At 39.0% G+C, this 10,339-nt stretch overlaps 1 pseudogene; it reads right to left on the bottom strand.

Moving 5' to 3' along the window:
• Positions 1-2,963: 2,963 nt before the first annotated feature.
• On the bottom strand, positions 2,964-3,895 carry LOC112806263 (olfactory receptor 2AG1-like; annotated as a pseudogene).
• Positions 3,896-10,339: the final 6,444 nt, after the last annotated feature.

The raw sequence follows: 10,339 nt of genomic DNA, 5'->3' as shown, positions 1-10,339 counted from the left end.
GGGCTCAGTGGGAATCTGTTTTGGGGGCTTTTGTTCTCTGGCGGCTTTCCCTGGCAGCTTTCCGCGTCTCTTCTGTGAGTCAGAGCAGAAGAGACCGTTTCCAACCCTCTGCCTCAGAGCAGAGAGACCGCAGTCTGTTCTTCAGTGAGCTCTCCAGGCCACACCGTCTCCGTTTCTGTCCATGCTGCTATAAACTGCAGCATCCTGGGTTGTGCACCCCTCCACAGTGCCCCCAGTCCTGCCTCCAGGTCGGAGCACGTCTCTGCCCTTTGTGCTTCTAAAACCGCCAGGTGCTCCCAGTTCACATGCGCGACCCCGCTGCTCCAGGTTTCCCACCCGGGTGCTGCCCTAAAGTCTTTTCCCTGCCACTACCGGTCGAGTCTGTGCCCAGTCCCCAGCGTGCGAGGCTGTTGCTCACCAGCGGTGTAGGATCCGCATGGACAGGCTCCCTCCCGCTGCCGTTTATCCTCAGATATCTGCCAGCGGAATCATGGCTCCCCACTTCATACCTCAAAACCAAACGCCCGCAATGTTCTGTTTGTAGAGATCCAGATCTTCTTACATCTCAGGCTGGTTTCATGGGTGCTCAGAGTGGTCTGGTAGATATCCAGCTCAATTCCAGGGACCAGTTGAAATAGGGTCCCCTACTCCTCTGCCATCTTTCCTTCTCCCCGAGACTATAATATACCTTTTGTAATTCAAGACAGATCAAAAGGACAAAAATAGCAAGAATAAAAAGACCTAAAAATATAACCAATAAAGTAGATAATGTAAGTACATATCAAACTGTAAACCATCATAATAAAAATTATATCTTCTTTCAAATGTACCTGAAATATTGCAAATATTTTTATAAACCCAATCTCAATAAATGTCAATGGATAGTTACAATACAAACAGTATACATATATAGTTACCCATAGGGAATGGAAGTGAATAAATTGGACAAGACAGAGAGATATCAGCTAGCCTTCTCTGGTTAGACATTGTTTTATAGGTGGATTTTTTTAAAATCAGGTAAATATTTTACATAATTATAAAACTAATTTAAAAACTAAAAGCAATCCCTAAAAACTAAACAAAAAATGAAATAAACAAATCTAGCTATATATCCAGGTCATGATGTGTGTATGGTAAGATAAAACAACTGAGTAGTATATTGTTGCCATCAGGAACTGGGATATTTGGTGAAAGGCAAGGAATAATAGGCAGAAGACCTCAATGGTATTGCTAATGCTATGTGGTGGTATTTAGGGAGACAAGTTTGTAAGCTGCTGTGGTAAAAGCCCAGGGCAGAGGTGTGGAATATTTGTATTTTGAGAACTGGTATAATCTGGGATGTATTCAGGGGGAAAAAAATACAACCCAGGACTTGCTGATAGATTGTATATTAGTTGTGAGAGAAGAGGAAAAATTATGAATGATTCCTAAGATTTTGGCTTGAGTGAGTATATGATATCTCTTTCCTTCATGAGCATTAATTTCAGTATCTGTTCTGCCTTTTTTGTTTGTTTTTTAACTCTTGTCCAAAGGAAATATTAATTCTGTTTGTGTGTGTGTGGAAAGGTACCTTTTAATCTTTTTCATTATGCGTCAGCTTCAAGCATTACAGGGTAACTGATTTGGCTGGTTTTCAGGCAAGGGGCTTGGAATAAAGAGGAGTCCCATATCTTTTTAACTTTAATTTTTAGCTTAGTTTGTGGAACGATTTTATTTTAACAGCTTCATCAGATCTGGGTCTTCTAGATTAATAGTACCAGGTAGGAACATTTCTTGAGTTTCTGAAACATATTTGCTAGGCACATGGAAAATGTTTTATAAATGCTTTTGGAAACATAAGGAAATAAACAATTGAGCACCAACTTAAACTAGGTACTTTTCATGATAGAAATGTTTCAGTCACAGGTCCTTCAGGGAAGGACTTTAAACTGTATTAGGAGAGAAAGACATTTAAATTCTTTTCATGCAGTGGGAAAAAGAGAGGCCGGGACTCAACTAGAATTTGGTTCAAATTCTGATTCTATTGTTTAAAAAAAAGGGAAGTCCCATTTTAAATTGGAAATTCAAGCAAACTTGAAAGGACTGGGTCAGGAAGGAGTCATAAAGGAAAAACCTAGTCACTAGCTAAAGTGTAATTGCAATGATGCAGATACGGGAAGGATATTGGAAACACCATTTTTGTTTCAGATGTTGATTTTGACCATTTGTTCACATTCAGTATTAATTGGGGCTGAGGCTTTTATGGAGCATGTTCCCAGCAGAGAACATTTGCATTATGGTTCTCACTACCATGTGTTCTGGCTGCTTCCACACACTAGCTTTAAGGCATCAATATTTTGTAATGAAGCTTATTTATAAATAATGTGACATGGAATGCATGTGGCTGTTCTGATGTAATATGGGCAGCTTAAGGAGCCAATGCTAGAATCCAAAACATAGGTATCTGATAGGAAATTTGTCCAGAGTCTGGAACTCTGATTTGGACCTGGGAAGATCCCTCCACAGTAAAACATTTAATATTCTATGACTACAGATTCACACTAATAAAGAGGTAAGAATTGAGAAATTTTGTCACTAGTAACTAGTAAAGTCTAACATTTGTATCTTCATTCAGTATCTTCATTTTCCTCTTTAGTTTTTATTTCCTGCTTTAAATGGAACTATCAAGAAAAAATTCTGGCCCAACTTCCTGTGTGGCTGGGTGTAGGATTGTTGTAGAGGAGGAAAAGAAAAACATGAAGTGAAAAATAAACTAATCTCTGTTAGAACACCAGATCCTTGGGTGTTGATCAGAGAAATGAATGCATCCTCAACCATTAAAACATAGCTCATGAAACATGAGGACTTATCTCCAATGTGGCAGGTTTTCAGAATTTTCAAAATGTGGAAGATGTGAGCTCAAGACCAAGAGCAGATATGGAGTCCCATCTAGAAGTTATAAGGCTTCCACAGGACATTGGCATCTACCGTCTCTGGATGGAAATGAATCTACCCAGTATTCTCCTGAAGGCTTTCATTACCTCCTTGTTTCTCAGGCTATAGATAAGAGGGTTCAGTGTTGGAGTAATGATAATATGAAATACAGAGAAGATGTCCTGTTGGGGACTATGGTAGGAATTGGACCAGATGTACATAAACATGGCAGCTCCATAGTACATTCCTACCACAGTCAGGTGAGAAGAGCATGTGATGAGGGCTTTCTGCTGTTTCTCACCATGTGAAGGACAGCAATTAGGACAAATGTATAAGAGGCAAGGATAGCAGCAAGGGTAAGCATGAGAAAGGTCACACCCATCACATATACCATGAGCTCATATATGGAGGTATCTACACAGGCCAACTTCAGCAAGGGCGGGATCTCACAGAGCAGGTGCCTGATTTTCTGGGATATGCAGAAAGGAACGTGCATAGTATATGAGGTGTATATCACATCATTCAGAAATGCCAGGATCCAAGATGTTATCATGAGCCAGCAGATCCTTGGCCTCATGAGGACCATGTAGTCCAGAGGATGACAAACAGCCACGTACCTATCATAGGCCATGAATGCCAGTAGGAGGTCCTCTGCATCTCCCAAAGTGAGAACTACTAACATCTGAAAGGTGCAGCCTTCAAAGGAGATGGTGTTTTCCCCATGGAGATAATCCACAAGTATTTTGGGAGTAGCTACAGATGCAAACATCAAGTCCATGAGAGATAGCTGGCTGAGCAGGTAGTACATGGGCACATGGAGCCAACCATCAATTGTAATGACCAAGAGCAGCAGGCCATTGCTGGTCATGGCAAACATGTACAGGACAGCATTTGTGGCACAGAGCTGTTTAGGAGCTCCATTGTCATTCAGAATCCCCACCAAGATGAAGCCACTTCCCAAGGTGGAATTCCACAGCTGCATTTTTTTGGTTTCTTACCTATCTGAAATTACATAAGATCTAGGCAAAGTAGTTCTGATGTGGTACCTGGGGACTCTCTGGCTTTACAAGGTTATAGCCCTTGATCAGCAGGATTGGTTGTTCAATTTATCATATTACACTTTTTCGTTCATGAATTAACTCACCAAATATGTACCGATCACATACTGTTATAAGAGCACATTTCTTCCCCACTTCTGATGTTTTCTTCAATGTTAGGGGAGTTCCATTGTACAATAATTCTGGGCTTATCCTGCCTTTCATTCATTTACTTTTTCTGAGAAATGTGGAGCAACTTAATGGGAAAGATTAAAGGGAAAATCTGGACACATACTGTCCAGCCTTCTTTTCAGGAGATGCAGGGTCTTTGAGAGGGCCTAAAATATATCTCCCTCTATCCCACCCAGGTTTTGAACCAATTGAGAAAGAAGATATTTGTGCAGGCCAAAGTATCACCTCTATTTTTTATAAAGCAGAAATTCAAGAATGAAGCTTATATGTCAGTGGGCAATGGGCTTACTAATACTAAGCCCAAATGCATAATTACCTTTGCAATCACAGGCAGTATAAGAATAAATTGGCATTCCCACAAGGAAGGAATAGTGGGAAAGAGGAACAGATAGAGCAAGTACTAGCCATTGTATCTTCCAAAAATAGAGAAATTTATCCCAGTTCATTCTTCAATTTGATAATCCCTTGAGAAGAAATGAGGAGAGAGTAAAGACTAGGTATCTTACATTACCATTCCCTTGACACAGAGGCAAATTTTGGGAGAGAGAAAGAACCACGCTTCCCATGCCTCTTGTGTGCCAGGCATTGTGATAGCTCCCAAATAGAAGGGAGTACATAACATATAGAATACCTGACCACATTCAGTTATATTCTTTTTTTTTTTACTTCTCTGATTTTTACTTTGTTTTTCAAATTTTTAATTTCATATACTTAACATACAGTGTTAAGTTAGTTTCATGTGTACAATATAGTGATTCAACAATTCTATATATTACTCAGTGCTCATCAAGATAAGTGTGCACTTACCTTGAGGAGTACACTTATTTTCAGCTACATTCTTGTGAGCAGCATTTAAAGATAGGTGTAATTACAAATGTGAAAACTATCATAAAGGTAAATAATAGATAGTGGTTCTCATGTAGATTGGTAATTAAAGAAATACCTCTCTGAGACTGAACTTCAGGCTTCAGTTTTTAAAGGTGATCATAAATTATTCAAATGAAGGAGTGAAGAGGTACCTGAGCAGAGGATACACCTTATCCAGAGTCTCTGAAAAAGAAAAGAGCTTATAATTTCTGAGGAACTAAATAAAGACTGATGAGGTGGGTACTAACTGAGATAAATTTGGAGAGATACACGTGTTCCAAATCATGCTTGGCCTTTTAGGGGATATGGACTGCAGTGCAAACACACACACATACACACACACACACAGATGTGACAGTGGGCAATTTATATTTTTAAAAGGTAACTCTTACAGTTGTACGAAGGAGTAATAGATTGAAGATGGGCAGGAGTAAGTTATATGTAAGTGATGAATCACTAAATTCTACTCCTGAAACCAATATTACACTATATGTTGACTAACTAGAATTTAAACAAAAACTTGGAACAACAATAAAAAATGATATGTGCAGAAGTGATTGAGGTCATAGAGGTAAGGTGAACCAGGGAAATAGCATCAGGTATGATAGATTCAAGATACATGTTGGAAGCAGAAACAACAATAATTGGTGATTGCCTAGATATTTGCAATGGAAATAAGTCAAGAAAAGCCAGTTTGTGAGGTGATAAATAGAAGAATTAAGAGTTCTTAAGGAACTAGAAACTCCCATGAGAATGAAGTCTATTTGCTCAGTGTGTATAGATGAATGAGATGGATAGAAGGAAAAGATGTATTGACTTAGTGGGAAAGCTTGGAATTCAGGGACTGTTTCCTCTTGCAAAATGCATAGTTTTAGGTCTATACTAGAATTAAAAGTGATTTATGCATCACAATGACAATATTACAATATTCTGTATTGTCTATACATTTACCTTTGTCAGCTAACTTATGTTATTCAGCGCAACACAGCTCAGATCCTTACTCAATATTCCTAGTCCTTAATTATTTTTTATTTATTTTTTATAGCCTGGGGAAACTTTGCTCTTATTGCTACTGTTGCCAACTCCACTTGTCCTGAAGAGACTTAGGACATTTTATTGACTCACATGCAGTAGGCAGGTAATGTACTTACACAAGTCTACTTCAAAGACAAATTTTCAAAAAAAGTTATTTTAAACTCTAATATTAAAATATCTCTGGCAATTCTGTCCCATTGTTGTCACCTCCAAATCAGCATGGTGAATCCCAAAAGAAAAGGGGCAGTTGGAGTCTGAGGCTATTCCTGGAGTCCTGTACGTTATATATCATAGGTTATGGCCAGGCTCCAAAGAATTGTCAGAATAGTAGACAAAATATATTAAACTCTCATTATGTGCCAGATTTATTTTGAGAGCTTTCTTCCTTCAATCCTATGAAGTGAATGAATTATTAAATCTACTTTACTGATAAGGAAACAGGCACAGAGGTATTATCTGGCTTTCTAGGATTATACAGTTACTAAATGACAGAGTAAGAATTTGAACCCAGACAATCTGGTGCCAGAGGACACTTCTTAACTGCCATGTTATTCAGTCCATCTTATAAAGAATTTTAAATCACATCATATTACTTTGCCTCAAGACAAAAACCTCTAAGCTACATATATTTTGTATATCAGTAGGGGAAACCCATTCTTTTAAAATAATTTTATTCTAGCTCACAAAAGACTCAAATTGATCCTAAGCCAACAGAAGTTTCTAGATCATGAATGGAATATTCCAAACCTATTTACAGGAAGCAAAATATGTAATATTTCTAATATGCTAATATATAATGTTAAGCTATTCAGCCCTCCTGGTGTCAAATTCCTTCTTTAAGCATAATGATAGATTCAAAAATTTCCCTGCATATCTGGTGTCTACCTGATTCATTCCAGTTCTTTCTGTATAATAGGCTTTCTAATTAATATTAGATCTGCATAGCATTGGACCTCCAACAGTTCACCTTAATATTCCAAATGCCTTCAAACCACTAATTTAGGGAATAAATATATAATACATTATTTAATTTTGACATTCCCCTGTGAGGGCTATTTTGAGAGCTTTTGCAAACTCTTTCAGGAGTCAGCAAACACCAGGGAGACTTTGGGTTCTCAGGAAACAACAATCCCATACAACATATGCAAAATGATATCCAAGCCTGACAATATTAATACAACATTAAAACTTGCCACTCAGTCAATGTTCAAAAAGCAATTATACATTTGTCTAGCGAAATGTATGTTTGGTGCCTAGTGGTAACCTAGTACTTTGATGAGCAAAAATTTTTGATCAGTATTCTTAAGAATTTCACAGTCTAAAAGGAAAGTCATACCCTTAATAAACAGATATTCACAGTACAATGTGGAGGAGGTGTAAGTAAAGGATAGAGACTTTGTAGGACATCTAAACCCACAGGGCAGGAAAGAAAAGTGAAGAAATATTTCACCCCCTGGAATGGGTGACTTAAATTATCTAAACATGTAAGTTATTTGAGTTTTAAAAATATGGGACTAAAAGGGTTTAGAGGGTAGGGGGGTGGGGGGATGGGTTAGCCTGGTGATGGGTATTGAGGAGGGCACGTTCTGCATGGAGCACTGGGTGTTATGAACAAACAATGAATCATGGAACACTGCATCAAAAACTAATGATGTAATATATGGTGATTAACATAACAATAAAAAATTAAAAAAAAATAAAAATAAAAATATGGGACTAAAATGAGTCATTCCTATGGACACTAAAATCATCCAAAATAATGACAACTAGGGAACGAAAAGAAGGCTATGATCTGTCCTTGGGGTAACACTGAGGATGGATTTTAAATTTATATATATCATTGACAAAGAGAACTGAGAGGAAGTCATGACCTCAAGGTCACCTAACTTACTAGGCTTCTCCCTGGATTTAGTTTTATCTCCTGCAATTCATTTCTACACTGTTATAGAAATCTTAATATTACAACTTTGATGTTACTCTGTTACTTACCATACTTTAATGACTGCTCTCAAGATCCACTCCAATCTTCTTGGCATATTATGCAACATATTTCATAATCTGGGGGCGCCTGAGTGGCTCAGTTGTTTAAGTGTCTGCTCTCAGCTCAAGTCATGATCCCAGGGTCGTGGGATCGAATCCCGCATCGGGCTCCTTGCTCAGTGGGGAGCCTGCTGCTCCCCCTGCTTGTTCTCTCTCCCTCTCAAACTCTTGCCCTATCTCAAATAAATAAATAAAATCTTTTTTTAAAAAAGTTCATAATCTGGCTAGGCTGATCTGTTCTGCCTCATTTCTTTTTTTTTTAATTTATTTTATTTTATTATGTTATGTAAATCACCATACATTACATCATTAGTTTTTGATGTAGTGTTCCATGATTCATTGTTTGCATATAACACCCGGTGCTCCACGCAGAACGTGCCCTCCTTAATACCTATCACCAGGCTAACCCATCCCCCCACCCCCCTCCCCTCTAGAACCCTCAGTTTGTTTCTCAGAGTCCATAGTCTCTCATGGTTTGTCTCCCCCTCCGATTTGTCCTGCCTCATTTCTTACAGTGACCCCAGCCTCCCCTCACTCCTCCATCCCTATCCAAACCCACTTCCCTCCATAGTGATCAATTTGGAATTCCCCAAGAAACTGTTTTCTCTTGTCTCTAGGCCTTAGCACCTGCATGTCCCTCTGCCTAGAATGCTTCATTTCTTTCCTCTCATCCCATCCTCCATACCTTTGATCATTTTTTTCTTGGTTACAGCTTCCTGGTACTCCAGAACATTAGCTGCCACTACCTCCTAGAAACTTGACTTGCTTCTTGCAGAGTGAGCAGCTACCCTGACTATTGTATTTAAATATTCTTATACTGATCCTTAAATACAGGGTTTGTGTCTTATTCACAGTGTTTGTTCAACATACAGCACAGAGTCTGAATTATAGAATATCTTTAATGATTATCAGTTAAATGAATGAATGAATGAATGAATGAATGAATGAAGAGACCAATATTACTGTGGTGTTCATTACCGAGACTAACATTACTGAGATGGTCAAAGGGACAGGTATTTGTTCCTAACCAGCCACATTTCCTAATTGGATCCTGCCTAATTCCTAATCATTCACAGACACATACTTCATAATATCCCCTCAAACAGAGATAAAATCATTACCTCAGATGGATTGGAGACACTGCTGGTAGATTTTACTGTAAGATGGAGTAGCTTGTTTGAGGGAGCCAAGGAGTGCAAATAGAAATTGGCGAATAAAGTGGCTTTTGCCAGTATTGGGGAAGGTACGAGCTGTGAGGAGGTGTGTGACATCAGTGATTCAAGGCCCTCCCATTCTTCTGGCTTTGCAGATCCCCTCTGGGAATGGGCAGCCTTGTCTCTGAATAGCCAACACTACTGAGAGAAGATTCACATAGGAACAAGAGGTTGCCTGTCTCCTCTTATGTAAGAGTTAGGCTAGACTGCTTCTCTGACCCAGTTACCCTTTGAAGGAATTTTTCTAGTCACCGAGGAATTGTCAGGCTGAGATCACTCCTTAGACTTTTCTTTTTATTATTATTATATTATGTTAGTCACCATACAGTACATCATTAGTTTTTGATGTAGTGTTCCATGATTCAGTATTTGCATATAATACCCAATGCTCATTGCAGTACGTGCCCTCCTTAATACCCATAACTGGACTAACCCATCCCCATCCCCTCCCCTCTGAAACCCTCAGTTTGTTTCCCAGAGTCCATAGTCTCTCCCCCTCTGAGTCCATGGTTCTTCTCCCCCTCTGACTTCCCCCCCTTCATTTTTCCCTTCCTTCTCCTAATGTTCTCCATGCTATTCCTTATGTTCCACAAATAAGGGAAACCGTATGATAATTGACTTTCTCTGCGTGACTTATTTCACTTAGCATCATCTCCTACAGTCCCATCCATGTGGATGTAAAAGTTGGGTATTCATCCTTTCTGATGGCTGAGTCATATTCCATTGTATATATGGACCACGTCTTCTTTATCCATTCATCTGTGGAAGGGCATCTTGGCTCTTTCCACAGTTTGGCTATTGCAGACATTGCTGCTATGAACATTGGGGTGCATGTGGTCCTTCTTTTCACTACATCTGTGTCTTTGGGGGTAAATGCCCAGTAGTGCAATTGCTGGGTCATAGAGTAGCTCTATTTTTAATTTTTTGAGGCACCTCCACACTGTTTTCCAAAGTGGCTGTATCAACTTGCATTCCCACCAACAGTGTAAGAGGGTTCCCCTTTCTCCACAACCTCTCCAACATTTGTTGTTTCTTGCCTTG

Source organism: Callorhinus ursinus, unplaced genomic scaffold (assembly GCF_003265705.2).
Source record: "Callorhinus ursinus isolate GAN/ISIS: 27379988/994484 unplaced genomic scaffold, GSC_fseal_2.0 scaffold49, whole genome shotgun sequence".
In the NCBI taxonomy this organism is placed as follows: domain Eukaryota; kingdom Metazoa; phylum Chordata; class Mammalia; order Carnivora; family Otariidae; genus Callorhinus; species Callorhinus ursinus.
This window is presented reverse-complemented; position numbering and strand designations above follow the sequence as displayed.